This window comes from Scyliorhinus canicula, chromosome 12, assembly GCF_902713615.1.
Source record: "Scyliorhinus canicula chromosome 12, sScyCan1.1, whole genome shotgun sequence".
NCBI classification, from domain to species: Eukaryota; Metazoa; Chordata; class Chondrichthyes; order Carcharhiniformes; family Scyliorhinidae; genus Scyliorhinus; species Scyliorhinus canicula.
In genome coordinates, this window is record NC_052157.1 from 118,525,570 (window position 1) to 118,543,348 (window position 17,779).

General features: G+C 48.7%; 1 protein-coding gene across 1 annotated transcript in view; it reads right to left on the bottom strand.

The window, feature by feature from the left end:
- LOC119975122 (vacuolar protein sorting-associated protein 37D-like) overlaps positions 1 to 17,779 on the bottom strand; it is a 102,028-nt gene that overhangs the window by 54,330 nt on the left and 29,919 nt on the right. The window lies entirely within an intron of this gene.

The window sequence follows — 17,779 nt, forward strand, 5'->3', positions numbered from 1 at the left end:
ATTAACAGCCAACAAAGGATGACCCAAAAAAATGAACAAAGAGGAAATATGAAAGAAAGCTAACTGGTAACATGAAAAATACAGGTAGGAAAAGTTGCTACAAGTGTTTAGATAGGAAATCAGTAACTAAAGCCAGCGCTGGTCCTCTGGAGAGTCAGCCTGGGGAATTGTTCATAGAAAACAAGGAAATGACAGAAGGTGTTGAACAGGTATTTTGTGTCTGGCTTGACTGAGAAAGACTTAGAAAACTCCCAAAGGTACTGGTAAATCAAAAGCTCAAAGGGAGGGAGGCACTTAAACAATCCTTTGTCATCACCAGGAAAAGGTACTGGGGAAACTATTAGACTTAAAGACAGACAAGTCACCAAGACCAGGTGGCCTACAACCTAGAATCTTAAAAGAACTGGCTGCAGAGATAATAGATACATTGGTCATAATGTTCCAAAGTTCCTTTGATTCTGGGTTGAAAAATAGCTCTATACCTTTATTAAAGAAAGGAGTGAAACTAAACGCCAGAAACTACAAGCCAGTTAGCCTTACATCTATCATAGGGAAATTACTAGTATCTATTATAAAGAAGGTTAGAACAGAATACATAGAAAATCATAATGTGATCAAGCAGAGTCAACATGGCTTTGCGAACGGAATCGTGTTTAACTAATTTATTAAAGTCCTTTTGTGGAACTAACAAGCAAGGCGGATAAAGGGAACCTGTGGATGTAGTGTACTTTTTTTTTTAGAATTAGAACAGTACAGCACAGAACAGGCCCTTCGGCCCTCAATGTTGCGCCGACCTGGCATTTGTATTCCAAAAGGCATTTGATAAGATGCCACATCAAAGGTTACTCCACAGGAAAAAAAAGCACATGGTTGTAGGGGTAACTGACATATTTGCATGGATAAAGGACTTTTAGCTAACAGGATGCAGAGAGTAGGGATACATAAGGGGAGCAATTCTCCGCACTCACGACGGTGCGGAGAATAGCGTGGCTCGTAAAATTTTACGGCCACGCTAGTCCGACGCCCTCCCGCTATTCTCCCCCCCCCCCCCCCCATGCCCGACTCCCGATACGAATCGCTGCCGCCGTTTTTTTACGGCCAGCAGCGATTCTCAGCTGTCCGATGGGCTGAGTTCCCAGCCCTTTACGGCTGTTTTTACGAACGCAAACACACCTGGTCTGGCCGTTCGTAAAAACGGCTGTAAAGTCCCGATTTTTAAAACCATGGCACCGATTGGCACGGCAGTACTACGGCCGTGCCAAGGGTGCCATGGGCCCGCGATCGGTGCCCACCGATCGCGGGCAGCGGGTCCAATGCCCGCGCACTCTTTGTCCCTCCGCCGCCCCGCTGTATCACTTCACGGGGCGGCTGAGGGGCATCCCGGCCCGCCGCATGCGCGGGTTTCGCGCAAATGCGCGATGACGTCATCCGCGCATGCGCGGGTTGGAGTCTTCCAATCCGCGCATGCGCGGCTGACGTCATATGATGCGTCAGCCGGCGCAAACTCTGGCAAGCGGGCTTAACGAAATTCGTTAAGCCCGCGATGCCGGAGTTTACGGCGGCGGCATGCTAGCCCCGACGGGGACCAGAATCGGTTCCCGGTCGGGGGAGGGGGGGGGGGGGGCTGGCGTCAAACCCGCCCGGATTTGACGCCAGCCTTACGATTTCTCCACCTCTGGGAGAATCGCGCCCAAGGTTTTTTCAGGTTGGTAAGCTGTAACTAGTGGGCTGCCACAGTTATCAATGCTGGGACCTCAACTATTTACAATCTACAATGACTTGAATGAATATAAGCTGCTAAATTTGCTGATGTCACCAATATAAGTAGGAAAGTAAGTTGTAAAGAGAAGATAGCGAGCTTGCAAAGGGCAGAAAATTGCCAGATGGGAGTATAATGTGGAAAAATGTGAACTTGTCCATTCTGGCAGGATGAATAAAAAAGCTGCATATTATTTAAATGCAGCGTGATTGCAACACTGAGAGGTACAGAGGGATCAGGGTATCCTGGTACATGAGTCACAAAAGGTTAGTATGCAGATACAGCATGTGATTAGGAAGACCAGTGGAATGTTTGCATTTATTACAAGGGGAACAGAATAGAATCCAAAGAATCCCTAAAGTGCAGAAGGAGTCCCCACCTAATCTGCATATTCTTTGACACTAATGGGCTATTTTAGCATGGCCAATCCACCTAACCAGCATGTCTTTGGATACTAAGGGGTAATTTTAGCATGGCCAAACCATCTAACCTGCACATTTTTGGACGGGGGAGAATACTGGATCACCTGGAGGAAACCCACACCGACACGTGGAGAATGTGCAAACTCCACAAAGTCACCCAAGGCTGGAATCAAACTTGGGTCCCTGGTGCTGAGGGCAGCTGTACAGGGCCTTGGTGAGACCACATCTGGAGCACTCTGTACAGTTTCTGTCCCCGTATTTGAAAATTGGGTTAGAAGCAGTGCAGAAAATGTTCACAACACATTCCTGGGATGAAGGGCTTATCTTATGAAGAATGGTTGGGTGGCATGGTGGCGCAGTGGTTAGCATTGCTGCCACACAGCGCCAGGGACCCAGGTTCAATTCCCACCTTGGGTAACTGTGTGGAGTCTGCACTTTCTCCCTATGTCTGCGTGGGTTTCCTCCGGATGCTCCGGTTTTCTCCCACAGTCCAAAGATGTGTAGGTTAGGTGGATTGGACATGCTAAATTGTCCCTTAAAGTGAGTTTACAGGGTGGGGAATAGGGCCTGGGTAGTGTGTCTTTCAAAGGGTCGGTGCAGACTTGATGGGCCAAGTGGCCTCTTTCTGTACCGTAGGGATTCTATGATCAATGATCTATGATATCCATGAACTTCTGGAGAATTAGAGGTGAACTTATAAGATCCTGGGGGAATAGTCAGAGTGGATACTGGGAGGATCTTTCCTTTCGTGGGGGAGATGAGAATCAGTGGACATAGTTTTCAGATTAAGATTGAGTTGAGGAGAAATTCTTTTCAACAGAGGATCATCAACCTGTGGAATTCTCTTCCCGGAGAGCTGTGGAAACTGCGTCATTGAATTTATTCAAGGCTATGTTAGATAGAATGTTGGGGGCGGCACAGCGGTGCAGTGGTTAGCACTGTTGCCTTGCGGAGTCGAGGATCCGGGTTTGATCCCGGCCCCGGTTCACAGTCCATGTGGAGTTTACACATTCTCCCCGTGTCTGCGTGGTGTTCACCCCCACAACCCAAAGATGTGCAGGGTACGTGGGATTGGCCATGCTAAATTTCCCCTTAATTTGTAAAGAAAAGAATTGTGTACTATAAATTTATTTTAAAAACATTAGATAGATTGTCGATCGGCAAAGGAGTCAGGAAATTAGAGTTGAGACCAATGCCAGATCAGCCATGTTCTAATGGAATGATGGAGCAGCTCAAAGGGCCAAATGACCTATTCCTGCTCCTAAATTTGATGTTCCTATGTTCCTTATCAGATGTCAATAGAATCATAGCGTTTACATTGCAGAAGGAGGCCATTCGGGCCCATCGAGTCTGCACCGGCCCTTGGAAAGAGCACCCTACTTAAGCCCACGTCTCCACCCTATCCCCATGACCCAGTAATCCCACCTAACCTTTTGGACACTAAGGGGCAATTTTGCCTGGCCAATCCACCTAACCTGCACATCTTTGGATTGTGGGAGGAACTGGTGCACCTGGAGGAAACCCACGCAGACATGGGGAGAACGTGCAGACGCTGCACAGTCACCGAGGCCAGAATTGAACCCTGGATCGTGGAGCTGAGAGGCAGCAGTGCTAATCACTGTGCCACCCACAAGCCTTGATCAAAGAAGAACAGACAGACTTGTATTTATACTGCGCCTTTCATGATTTCAGGCTATCCCAAAGCACTTCACAGACAATTAAATACTTTTGAAATGTAGTTACTGTTATCATACAGGAAATGTGGCAACCAATTTGCACAGAGCAAGCCCCTGCAAACAGCAATGCCAACCAAATTATAAGCTCGCCATTTCACAGAATAAAAAAGACAGGGGAAACATGGATGTGAAGTTGGCTGAGCAACAGGAAGCAGTGAGTAGTAATGAATGGTCGTTTACTGGACTGGGGTTTCCCAGGAGTCTGTACTGGGACCAGTGCGTTTTGTCATAAATACTAATGCCTGAGTCATGGGTGTGCAGGGCACAATTTCAAAATGGGCAAATGTCACAAAACATGAAAGCATGGTGAACTGCGAGGAAGATGGTGAAAGACTTCAAGAGGACAGAGGCCAGCTGAAGGAAATGGCTGATCAAACTTCGAGAAGTGTGTGAAGTGATACATTTTGGTAGGACGAATGAGAAAAAGCATAGAAAACAAAGTAAATGAGGTGCCGGAACCGAGAGACCTGGAGTATACGTAAACAGATCATTGAACGTGGCAGGGCAGCTTGAGAAAACAGTTAAAAAGGCATAAGGGATCGTGGATTTTATAAAGCGAGGCACAGTACAAAAGATAGGAGGAACTTCTATAAAATCTGGTTCAGCTTTAACTGGAGTATTTGTGTCCGGTTCTGGGTGACTCACTTTAGGGGAGCATGTGAAGGCTTTCGAGAGGGTAGTTGAAAAGATTGATGTAAATGGAATCTGACTTCAATTACGTGGATAGACTGGAGAAGCTGGGCCTGTTCTTCTTAGAGAAGCGAATGTTGAGAGGCGATTGACAGTGATATTCAAACTCACAAGGGTCCAGACAGAGTCGACGGAGAGAAACTGTTCCTGATGGTGGACGAGTCGAGGACTAGAAGAGCATCAATATGAGGTAGCTTGTAAAAGAAGCAGCAGCAACTTGCGGAAAAACATTGTAGCGAGATGGTAGCACCTTGAATGCACTGCCTGGTGGAGGCAATTTCAATCGCGGCTTTCAATAGGAAATTGGATTCGACCCTGAAGAGAGAAGAATTAGAGGGCTACAGGGGGAGGGCTGTGCAGTGGGCCTAGTTGGTTTGATCTTATGGAGACCCCCTTCTGCGCTATCATTCTCTGATGAAACCTGCGGATTTGTCTTCGGTTGAAACACTTCCCGTATGTGAGAAAATGAAAAGAGAATTCTTCCAGAAATATAAATAAACCCAGGTGAGGTTTAGATAAATTCTTTAGATCAGTTCATTGTGTTTACAAATTCTCATTAATTTCTCATTTCAACATTTCGGGTGAATTACTTTCCACATTTCATTCTCAAATAATAACAATCACTTATTGTCACAAGTAGGCTTCAATGGAATTATTGTGAAAAGCCCCTAGTCGCCAAATTCCAGCACCTGTTCAGGAAGGCTGGAATAGGATTGAACTCACGCTGCTGGTCTTGTTTTGCATTACAAGCCAGTTGTCTTAGCCCACTGTGCTAACCAAACCCCTGGTTTAAATAAGTGAACAGCGAATTGTTTCATTTCCAGCACTTGTACAAAATTATTTTCAGAGCTCGTTGCAATATTTCTTGAATTCTCTGTGGATTTCAGTTGCATGGACAAAAATTGAAAATGTTCTAATATATTCAAATTTAATATTTGATATGCTCCTGGGATTATTGTAGATTAATTTTGATTTTTGGAGCAACTCTTAAATATTCAATTTTCCCATGAATTTTTAAAACTCTTTTTAAAAAGTGAACATTATTTACAGAGTGATTGCATGAGGAATGATCATTTTGTGTGACAGCTCCCCAGATGTTAGATGAAGACTCTCTTCTCGCCAGTAGAAATGTCAAGGGCCTTGCAAGCACGCTTGATTTTCTCAGCTAATATTCTGTGCTGTTGAGACTGGGAGTCAATGCAGTTATACAAAGCTTGCTGAATCAATAGCGGGAAGGATTTCCCCTGCGGGTTCTGAACCCTGCCAGAAGGCTCAAACGTGGGGTCAGGAGCCAGCATTGTGTAGGTAACAGTCACTCAACGTGAGTTTCCCTGGAGCCGTTAATAAATGGGCAGAGGGTAAGTTTGTCGTCCAAATAAGTGGTCTCCCAGCTTAAAGGTAGCTGCACGATATCGGGGTGGGTCAGTGAGGGCGAATTAAAAAGGCGATCTCTCTCCATCTTACCAATATTTTAAACTTTAAAATTAAAAAAAAAATGGCCTTTGCAACTGGGCCATGATTGTATGAGAGTTGGGTGAAATGTGAGGGGGAGGTGGAGTGGGTTGGTTGGGAAGCCTTCTGTAGGACGGCCTGTGGCTTTTGCTGCACCCAAGCATCAAGTAGGAAGGACCTCTAGGCCACTCCGTTTCCCTGGTCTGCCAGCAGGTGCCAGTCTCCAGTCAGTTTCTGTACCCTGCAACCTCCAGGAAACTGGAGTCTGATTGAAAAATCCCAGTTGGCCTCCACTGATAGGCCCTCATATGCCCTTAATTGGTTTAATCTGATGCCCACCATGATTCCCCCCACATCCTACCTCCTGGAAAATTGCTCAGGATGAATGGAGGCTGGGGAACCAACACACAGGATGACAAGATTTCACATGTGTTGTCCATCCCAGAGGGCATTTAAGAATCAACCACATTGCTGTGGATCTGGAGTCACAAATCAGCTAGACCGGGCGACAGATTTCCTTCCCTAAGGGCATTAGTGAACCAGGTAGGTTTTTACGGCAATCAACAGTGGTTGCATGGTCACTGTTAGACTTTTATTCCAGATTTATTTTTGTCTTCAAATCTCACTATCTGCAATGGTGGGATTCAAAGCCAGGTCCCCAGATTGTTACCCTGAGTTTCTAGTCCAACGGCAATACCAGTAGGCCACTGGCCCCATGGGTGAACCAACCTTGTTTTGGAATTGGACTGCAATAGCACTGGAGCTGATGGTAAATTGAAAGGCGGGACAGATTGCATAGTAGATCAGAATTGAATGGGCCATGTTAGAGGGCTCTGTATGTCACACATGGCTTGGTCCAGGTGTTGGGCAGGGCAATGCCTCTCGGCATTGACTCTTGTGCACACTATGGGGGTGCAGAGCATGGTCATATACTAAGGAATTTGGTCCAGAGGGTTAGACGTCTGGTATTGTGAGGTAGATGGCACAGTCACGGTTGGAGAATCATCTGTTTCCTGTATGTTGGTCAGTGAAAAGTCATGGTGTGTGGAGGGGGGGGGGGGGGGGGGGGGGGGGGGGGGGGGGGGGGGGGGGGGGGTGGGGGGGGGGGTGGGTGTGGGGGGGGGGGGGGGGGGGGGGGGGGGGGGGGGGGGGGGGGGGGGGGGGGGGGGGTGGGGGGGGGGGGGGGGAGGGGGGGGGGGGGGGGGGGGGGGGGGATATTGGATGGTCTCATGGGGATGTCCTGGAATGTTGGGGGCATGTGATCTCGAGAAGGGTGTCTTGTTATGCTCTTGGCGTAGCATAAGCGGCTTCCTTGATGTGCACTCTGACAAAGGAAGGTTCAGACGTGGAGATAACTTCAACACGTTTATTGAACTAGTTACAATTTTCCTACTCGGGTTCGCCACTACTGTTAATCTATAGCTACTCAGACTGACGAACCAGTCTGCTACAATCCACGTGGTGGGTGTGATGTTGAATCAACCCTGTGTCTGTACTCACTGAGTGCCTCCACTGGAAAGAGGATCATGTGTGCTGTGTCATTTGAAAATGAAATGAAATGAAAATCGCTTATTGTCACGAGTAGGCTTCAATGAGTTACTGTGAAAAGCCCTAGTCGCCACATTCCGGCGCTTGTCCGGGGAGGCTGGTACGGGAATCAAACCGTGCTGCTGGCCCTGCTTGGTCTGCTTTATAAGCCAGCGATTTAGCCTTGTGAGCTAAACCAGCTCCTTTATATATGGGTTGGGTGTAATGCCCCTCTGTGGTAGTGTCACCTCTGTGTGTATCGTGAATGCCCATTGGTCGTGTCTATCTTACTGACCTATTGGTTGAGTGTCCGTGTGTCATGTCTCTGGTGCTCCCTCTAGTGTCTAGCTAGCCTACGTGTACTTACATTAACCCCTTGTGTATCTACAGTGATGCATATCACCACAAAGGGGAGGTTTGTCAATGCATGGGAACATCAACATTAATTAACAAGCTCATGACGGGGGGACAGGATTATCCACAGAGACAATGATGGGTTGAAGGGTAATGGAGGAGACTGGAAGGGGATAGGAGGAAGGGGAATTAAGAAGGCTGCATGTGGAGGAGGATGGGAGGAACTTGGTGGGTGATAGGAGGTTGAAAGTTAGTCTCCAGACAAGGTCAGTCGTGCAGGTTCAATCGGCCAGTTAGGAAGGCAAATGCAATGTCAGCATTCATGTCGAGAGGGCTAGAATGCAAGAGCAGGGATGTACTTCTGAGGCTGTATAAGGCTCTGGTCAGACCCCATTTGGATTAGTGTGAGCAGTTTTTGGCCTTGTGTCTAAGGAAGGATATGCTGGCCTTGGAAAGGGTCCAGAGGAGGTTCACAAGAATGATCCCTGGAATGAAGAGCTTGTCGTATAAGAAAGTGAAGAGGATTCTGGGTCTGCACTTGTTGGAGTTTAGAAGGATGAGGGGGGAATCTTATTGAAATTTATAGGATATTGGAGGCCTGGAACAGTGGATGTGGAGAGGATGTTTCCACTTGTAGGAAAAAACTAGAATCGGCGGGCACAGCCTCAGACTAAAGGGACGATGTTTTAAACTGAGATGAGGAGGAATTTCTTCAGCCAGAGGGTGGCAAATCTGTGGAGCTCTTTGCTGCAGAAGGCAGTGGAGGCCAAATCGCTGAGTGTCCTTAAGACAGAGATAGATAGATTCTTGATTAATAGGGGATCAGGGGTTATGGGGAGAAGGGAGGAGAATGGGGGAATGAGGAAAATATTAGCCATGATTGAATAGCGGAGCAGACTCGATGGGCCGAGTGGCCTAATTTGCTCCTATGTCTTATGGAGCCGCTTTGCTCACCTTATAATAACACAATTCAAATCAATCTAGAAAAAAATCAATTGGAGACGGGTCTCCGGGTGTGTGGGAGGAGTTCATCTCAGCAGTTCTTGGCTGTTTGAAGGGGCACCCGATACCTAACCTGCTCAAATCATGGAGAGCATGGCTCAGCTGAATGCTAGACTCAGGGATTGAATGCACAATGAGTGAGCTTGGCTTCTTTCACAAAAGAAGCAAAAATCAATTTGAAGCCTAATGATGGGCTCATCACTGGAGGGCACAGTTGCCTAGGGGGCAGGTGGTTGCTGTGGAATGGGATAAGCACTCCAATAGCGCACATCCTTAAGCAACTACACATAGTGCAGTCCTTTCAAGCATGGCACCATCAGGCCAATGGCATGCCACCCTTCAGGAGGCTGAAAAACTATTAGTACACATAGATGCTCTCACACCAGATGCCAGTGTGACCGCAGCTTAGCAAGGTAGCTCTACGAGGAAGAAAATGCATCAATGGTTTATTGGCTCGATGGTCTGGAAGTTGACATTACACACTCATTCCTGTCTATCAGAAATTTCAAATGTCACTTAGTGGAACCACTTCCATCGCTTAGCGTCATGCATAGGGAACGCCCAACCTTAAACGCAGAGATAAAATAATGTTGCAAGGAGGCATAAAAGGCCATGGTGTTCCACGATGAATAATACTTCAACTATAATATCCCAGTCATTAAACAAATACATTGCAAAGTGCACTTGGGTGAAATGGCTCCCACGTTGGCCGCAACAAACACATAACATCCACAAACTGCAGACTTCAGCGCGAGAGCATAAGCTTAATTCTCATGAGATCATACAATGTGAACCCCTCAGGTGGCAAGGATGACGTTTATTGCCCAGCCATTAGTTTCAAATAAGAAGTGCTTTTATTCATGCTGTTGATGTGGAACTAAAGGAACTGGGGGACAAGATTGAGATAATTGTGTTGCGGGGCGGTGGGTGTTCATTGTGGACTCTTTAATGAACGTGGAACCTTTGCATCACACATCGTTAGCCAATCAATACCTGAGACTTGGAGAGGGATGAATGTAAATATGTTTACATAGTGCAGATTATAGTGTAAATGAACACTCGTGCCATCACAGTGCATTCAAAACTTCTTAAGTTTCCTAACTCTACTTCTACATCTAGGTGCAGCCCCAACATCTGCAGCAAAGGTGTAGGCAGCCTGCTAAATGGTATGCCCTGTTCTGGGATGCTTTGGCTTGCATCCTCTGGAGGACCAATGCCAGGATGGCCCCAACTCCAAAGGGTATCTGGGGCAGGTGCACCGCCCTTGGCCTGACTTGCTGAAGTTAATGGGGGTCATTGTTGGATAGGATTTGGAGCAGTAAGGCACCCTTGGAGTACCCTGGTTGGATGTGCCTAGTATGTTTGGCTGATGCTCCTCCTCCCGTTGAGTACCCCAGGGCTCCTCCTTGACTCCTTGAGGAAAGTGGGAGCCTGAAGAGATATGTCCCACTCTCTCCTAACCACTGCTCAAACACTTGTGCAAATTCGGCAGTAAATGCTGGACCAGAGTCTCCAAGGTGGTCACCACCCTTTCCTTGGAGATTTCAATGTGTGCACATACCAGAGTTACAACAGTAGACAGAATGTGGGTGGACTCCTCCATCCTTTGTTCCAGTCTGGTGACAGCCTCTGATAACAATGGTGACACAGTGGTTAGCACTGCAGCCTCACAGTTCCAGGCTCCCAGGTTCCATTCCGGCCTTGAGTGACTGTGTATGTGGAGTTTGCACTTTCTCCCATGTCTGGTGGGTTTCCTCCGGGTGCTCTGGTTTCCTCCCATAGCCCAAAGATGTGCAGGTTAGTGGAAGTTGGTCATGCTAAATTGCCCCTTAGTGTCCAAAGATGTGCAGGGTAGGTGGGATTACAGGGATAGGGTGAGGGAGTGGGCCTGGGTACGGTGCTCTTTCAGAGGGTTGGTGCAATCTTGATGGGCCAAATGGCCTAATGCTGCTCCTATAACTTATGGTCTTATTAGTTTCCAGCTTTGCAGGGCAGTCCTTTTGTGTGCTCCACGGACGCTGACCTCCCTGCGATCTCTCAGGCCGACGCGGTCAGGCGGGAGGACCTCCTGCTGCCACCCTGAGGAAAGAGATCTTCTGGAACGGTCAAGAGGAGAATTCCGAGTGAGGGTTCACTGAGGCGAGGAGCTAAGGGTTTGTTTAGTTTGGGCACCATGGTGATTGAAAGGTTCACAGTACCTGGTCCACAGTGAGTGAATGTCTGCGTGGGTGGTATTTTAATACGTACCAGGACCTTTGACCCCATGACGTAATGTGGTGCAGCCGAGTCTCTGCCTACCCCACCATTAGATTCAACGAGCTCCTCGTTGTATGAGGAACGAGCTAAAAAGCACCATCGGGAATCATGTCTGATTCCCTGCCCACCACCGCATTTAGTCTCCAGAATGGAAAACTCCATCCCGAAAGCGGCAGCTTTGGCAGCATCTAGGGAGAGAGAAAAAGTTACTTTTCGAATCCAAAGTGGCTCTTCTTCGGACTTGAAACAACGGGCGGGATTCTCCGGTCGCCGACGCCAAAAGCGTGTTCGGTGGTTGGCCTTAGAATTAACATTCGCGCCGAAATAGGGGATGACGGTGCTTTCATGATGCTCTGCCCCCGACTGGCTGAGTTCTCGACGGTGTGGGTCTCTCATGCTATTACTTTTCGGGAACTTGGCGTCGCGGCTGCAGTCTCAGGCCAGCGCCGCCACAGTCGGGGGAGAGCCGACCTGCGGGCAGGGGGTTCTTTGGCAGGGGCTGGGAGAACTCAGGGCAGCACGGTAGCACAAGTGGATAGCACTGCAGCTTCACAGCTGTCCCAAGTTCGATTCCCGGCTTGGGTGACTGTCTGTGCGGAGTCTGCACGTTCTCCCGGTGTCTGCGTGGGTTTCCTCCGGATGCTCTGGTTTCCTCCCACAGTCCAAAGACGTGCCGGTTAGGTGGATTGGCCATGCTAAATTGCCCTTAGTGTCCAAAAAGGCTAGGCGGGGTTATAGGGTTACGGGGGTAGGGTGGAAGTGAGGGCTTAAGTGGGTCGGTGCAGACTCGATGGGCCGAATGGCCTCCTTCCGCACTGTATGTTCTATGTTCTATGTTGGGGCATGGTCCGGGGTTCCCGAGCCAGCCCAAGGGAGGGGGGGTACTATTTGGCAGGCTGGGTCCGCGTGGCCGTTGCAGGCCGAGCACATACGCGGCCACGGACCCAGCAATTGTCTGGCCGTATTGGCAGCTAGAGCCGGTGCTCTACGCTGCCTGCCTGCTAGCCCCCCACCAAACACAGAATTGGTGGCCGATTTGCCCTGAATTTTGGGTCGTAAAAGGCCACCGTTCCCACGCCGGCATCAGGACGTTGCCTGAAAATTGGAGAATCCATCCCAATGACTGTTTTCTCTCCTCGGATGCTGTCAGACCTGCTGAGTTTTTTTTCCAGCACACCCTGTTTGTATTTATAATCTCCAGCATCCAGTGTTTTGTTTAGGCCGAGCCATTGAACTCTGGCCTGGGCAAGAAAGGGCTGAGTGTCTGCCAACAAACGCAGGTTGGGTTTCAGGTGGAGGGTAAGGGGCCCTAATGGCAAGTCAGAAACTTTCCTCTGCAGGGTAGGAATTAGCCTCCTCTGTCCTGAGCACCCTTCCTACATCTTCACCTTTCTCTCTGAAACCATTCCCTGCCTCCTTGCTACTTGATGGCAAACCTTCCTTTGGGGGAAACTGGTTCCCTCCAGTGGCTTAAACCTTCAGTTCTGCTTGCTGGATAGCTGCCAGCCCATTGCTGTTTAGCTGCCAATTTCCTACTGGATAGCTGCCAATCCCCGATTGGTTAGCTGGCACCCTCTGCTGGATTTCTGCCACTCCCTGCTGGATTTCTACCACTCTCTGCTGGATTTCTGCCACTCCCTGCTGGATAGCTGCCATCTCCCTGCTGGATAGCTGCCATCTTCCTGCTGGATAGCTGCCAGCCCCCTACTGGTTAGCTGCCACATCCTGCAGGTTAGCTTCTACCACCTGCTGGAAAGCTTCCAAATCCCGCTGCTTAACTTCCAACCCCTGCTGGTTTACTTCCAACCCCTGCTGGTTAACTTCCAACCCCTACAGGTTAGCTTCCACCCCCTGTTGGTTTGGCTGCCACCCTCTGCTGGACTTCTGCCACTCCCGGCTGGATAGCTGCCATCTCCATGCTGGATAGCTGCCATACCCTGCTGGTCAGCTGCCACCCTCTGCTGGTTATCTGCCACCCCTTGCTGGTTAGCTGCCAGCCCCCAGCTGGATAGCTGCCAGGCCTGCTGGTTAGCTGCCTGCCCAAAGCTGGATAGCTGCCAGCCCTGATGGTTTAGCTGCCACCCCCTGATGGTCAGCTGCCACCGTCTGCTGGTTATCTGCCACCCCTTGCTGGATAGCTGCCAGCCCTGCTGGTTTAGCTGTCACCCCTCTTGGTTTAGCTGTCACTCTTCGCTAGTTAGCTGTCACCACCCTGTTGGTTAGCTGCCATCCTCTGCTGGTTAGCTGCCAGCCCTTGCCCCTGTCAGGTGGTCAGTGGACCATGTGGATGAGGTCCATGAGTTGAAATCCCCCAGTTGACAAACATATGTAAGCCAGTTTTTTTGCATTTCTGTGACTCCCACCTCCCACCCCGACCAGCCAAACAACACTCGAGAGTTAAAGTTCCCACCCTGTTTCTTAAATATTCCACTTTTTGCTTTAAAGTGGACAGTCTGTGGCTGCACTTGTACAGTGGCTGGATGGAATGTAACAGTAGCAGCTTTGCCTGCTCATAACGGTCTGCATTCTGTTGCTGGTAAAATGCAGCTGAGAATTCTTTCCAGGTGGGGAATAAATTATTAAAAGCAAAATATCACTATTGCACTCAGGCACCAGAGAGCAGTATTGCACTGTATAAACTGTGAAATGCTCAGTGCAAACATGGAAAGACAATATTAATGAACCTTTTTAATAATCACATAATAATAATCTTTATTGTCACAGGTAGGCTTACATTGACACTGCAATGAAGTTACCGTGAAAAGTCCCTAGTCACCACATTCTGGCGCCTGTTCAGATACACGGAGAGAGAATTCAGAATGTCCAAATTACCTAACAGCATGTCTTTGGCGACTTGGAGGAAACCGGAGCACCCGGAGGAAACCCAAGCAGACACAGGGAGAACGTTCAGACTCCGCACAGACAGTGACCCAAGCCGGGAATCGAACCTGGGACGTTGGAGCTTGAAGCAACAGTGCTAACTACTGTGCTACTGTGCCGCCCACATCTTGAGGATGTCCCAGCATATTTCACATCCAATAAACTACATGATGAAGTGAAACTGTTGATGTTATGTGTATGTCTGTCGATGTGTGATATGTGCTTATGTTAAATTTTAAGTGTTCTATCATGGGATGTGGGTGACACTGTCCAGGCCAGCATTTGTTGCCCCTCCCTAATTATCCCTGAACTGGAGGCTTACTTGGTCCATTTCAGAGGGCAGTTAATAGTCAACCACATTGCTGTGGGTCTGGAGTCCCACGTAGGTCAGACCAGGTAAGGACGGCAGATTTCCTTCCTGAAGGACATTTGTGAATCAAGTGGGTTTTTACGACAATCATAGAACATAGAAATAGAACGATACAGCGCAGTACAGGCCCTTCGGCCCTCGATGTTGCACCGACATGGAAAAAAACTAAAGGCCATCTAACCTACACTATGCCCTTATCATCCATATGCTTATCCAATAAATTTTTAAATGCCCTCAATGTTGGCGAGTTCACTACTGTTGCAGGTAGGGCATTCCACGGCCTCACCACTCTTTGCGTAAAAAACCCACCTCTGACCTCTGTCCTATATCTATTTACCCCTCAATTTAAGGCTATGTCCCCTCGTGCTAGCCACCTCTATCCGCGGGAGAAGGCTCTCGCTGTCCACCCTATCTAACCCTCTGATCATTTTGTATGCCTCTATTAAGTCACCTCTTACCTTCTTCTCTCTAACGAAAACAACCTCAAGTCCATCAGCCTTTCCTCATAAGATTTTCCCTCCTACCAGGCAACATCCTGGTAAATCATCCTCTGCACCCGTTCCAAAGCTTCCACGTCCTTCCTATAATGAGGCGACCAGAACTGTACGCAATACTCCAAATGCGGCCGTACCAGAGTTTGGTACAGCTGCATCATGACCTCATGGCTCCGGAACTCAATCCCTCTACCAATTAAGGCCAACACACACCATAGGCCTTCTTCACAACCCTATCAACCTGGGTGGCAACTTTCAGGGATCTATGTACATGGACACCGAGATCCCTCTGCTCATCCACACTACCAAGAATTTTACCATTAGCCAAATATTCCGCATTCCTGTTATTCTTTCCAAAGTGAATCACCTCACACTTCTCCACATTAAACTCCATTTGCCACCTCTCAGCCCAGCTCTGCAGCTTATCTATGTCCCTCTGTAACCTGCAACATCCTTCCGCACTGTCTACAACTCCACCGACTTTAGTGTCGTCTGCAAATTTACTCACCCATCCTTCTGCGCCCTCCTCTAGGTCATTTATAAAAATGACAAACAGCAACGGCCCCGAACAGATCCTTGTGGTACGCCACTCGTACTGAACTCCATTCTGAACATTTCCCATCAACTACCACTCTCTGTCTTCTTTCAACTAGCCAATTTCTGATCCACATCTCTAAATCACCCTCAATCCCCAGCCTCCGTATTTTCTGCAATAGCCGACCGTGGGGAACCTTATCAAACGCTTTACTGAAATCCATATACACCACATCAACTGCTCTACCCTCGTCTACCTGTTCAAGTCACCTTCTCAAAGAACTCGATAAGGTTTGTGAGGCATGACCTACCCTTCACAAAAACCATGCTGACTATCCCTAATCATATTATTCCTATCTAGATGATTATAAATCGTATCTTTTATAATCCTCTCCAAGACGTTACCCACCACAGACGTTAGGCTCACCGGCCTATATTTACCGGGGTTATCTCTACTCCCCTCTTGAACAAAGGGACCACATTTGCTATCCTCCAGTCCTCTGGCACTATTCCTGTAGCCAATGATGACCTAAAAATCAAAGCCAAAGGCTCAGCAATCTCTTCCCTGGCTTCCCAGAGAATCCTAGGATAAATCCCATCCGGCCCCGGGGACTTATCTATTTTCACCTTGTCCAGAATTGCCAACACTTCTTCCCTACACACCTCAATGCCATCTATTCTAATAGCCTGGGTCTCAGCATTCTCCTCCTCAATATTATCTTTTTCTTGAGTGAATACTGACGAAAAGTATTCATTTAGTATCTCGCTTATCTCCTCAGCCTCCACACAAACTTCCCACCACTGTCCTTGACTGGCCCTACTCTTACCCTAGTCATTCTTTTATTCCTGACATACCTATAGAAAGCTTTTGGGTTTTCCTTGATCCTACCTGCCAAAGACTTCTCATGTCCCCTCCTTGCTCGTCTCAGCTCTCTCTTTAGATCCTTCCTCGCTTCCTTGTAACTATCAAGCGCCCCAACTGAACTTCACGCCTCATCTTCACATAGGCCTCCTTCTTCCTCTTAACAAGAGATTCCACTTCTTTGGTAAATCAAATCAATGATAGTTTCATGGTCGCTATTACTGAGGCTAGCTATATTCCAGATTTTATTGTAAAAGCAAAATACTGGGGATGCTGGAAATCTGAAATCAAAATAGAAAATGCAAAAACAGATCCTCAGTAAGCCTGGTAGTATCCGTGGAGAGAGATGCAGAGTTAATGGAGGGGGTTGGGGGGGGTTTCTCTGGATCCGTTGGCCCGAGACAGAAATCGGGGATGGCCTGCTGAAAGGAGTCAGGGCAAAAATGGTGGGCGATTCTCCCCCCCACGACGGGTCGGAGAATAGCGGGAGGGCCTTCCTGACATTTTTCCCGACCTCCCGCTATTCTCCCCCCCCACCACGCCCGCCCCCCGACACGAATCGCTGCTCGCTGTTTTTTTACGGCGAGCAGCGATTCTCCCCTAGCCGATGGGCCGATTTCCCAGGCCTTTACGGCCGTTTTCACGAACGGCAACACACCTGCTCTCACCGTTCGTGAAAACGGCCGCAAAGTGCCGTTCTGGGTAACTATGGCACCGATTGGCACGGCCGCACCACACTGAGTGGTGCATTTAAGGAGTTAGGAATGTTTCCTTTGGTTTGTGCCCTTTCGACCCTGCAAAGTCCAACTTTTTAATATTTTGGGACTGTATGCCAAAGTTGGAAGAGCTGCCTCACAGACTAGCCAAGAAACAGCCTGACATAGCCATACTTACAGAATGATACCTTACAGACAATGGGCGCAATTCTCCGGCCTCGTTACGCTCTCACTCAAGCGAAACTAGACCAGTGAATAGCGGGAGAGGCAGAAAACGAGAACCGTGCCAGGTGCCAAACAGATTGTGATGTAACCGATCCGCACCCATAGGCAAAATCGGGATCTCACTATAGCGTGGCGAGAAACCAATTATCACCACTTAAGCCCACTTCCATACAATTAACAGGAGCCACCCTTACTACTTACCGCCTCCCATCATTCATCACCCCCCCAGCAGGTGGTCACGCTGGCCCGATTAGCACTCCTTTTTAAAAAGGTGAAGCAGGCGGAAGGGCCTCTGTGGGGATCCAAGGAGGTGAGTAGCATCTTTGCTCACAAGCAAGGTGCCCAGAGGCACTGGGCTTGCCGCCACAGTCCTCAGCGGGGCGTGGGGAACCCTCGGCAGGAGATGGGATCCTCGGCAGGCGGCTGTCATGAGGGTGGAGGTGGGCACTGGGGGGGGGAGGGGGGGCAACCGGGAGGGGGTGGGGGGGCGGTAGGGCAAA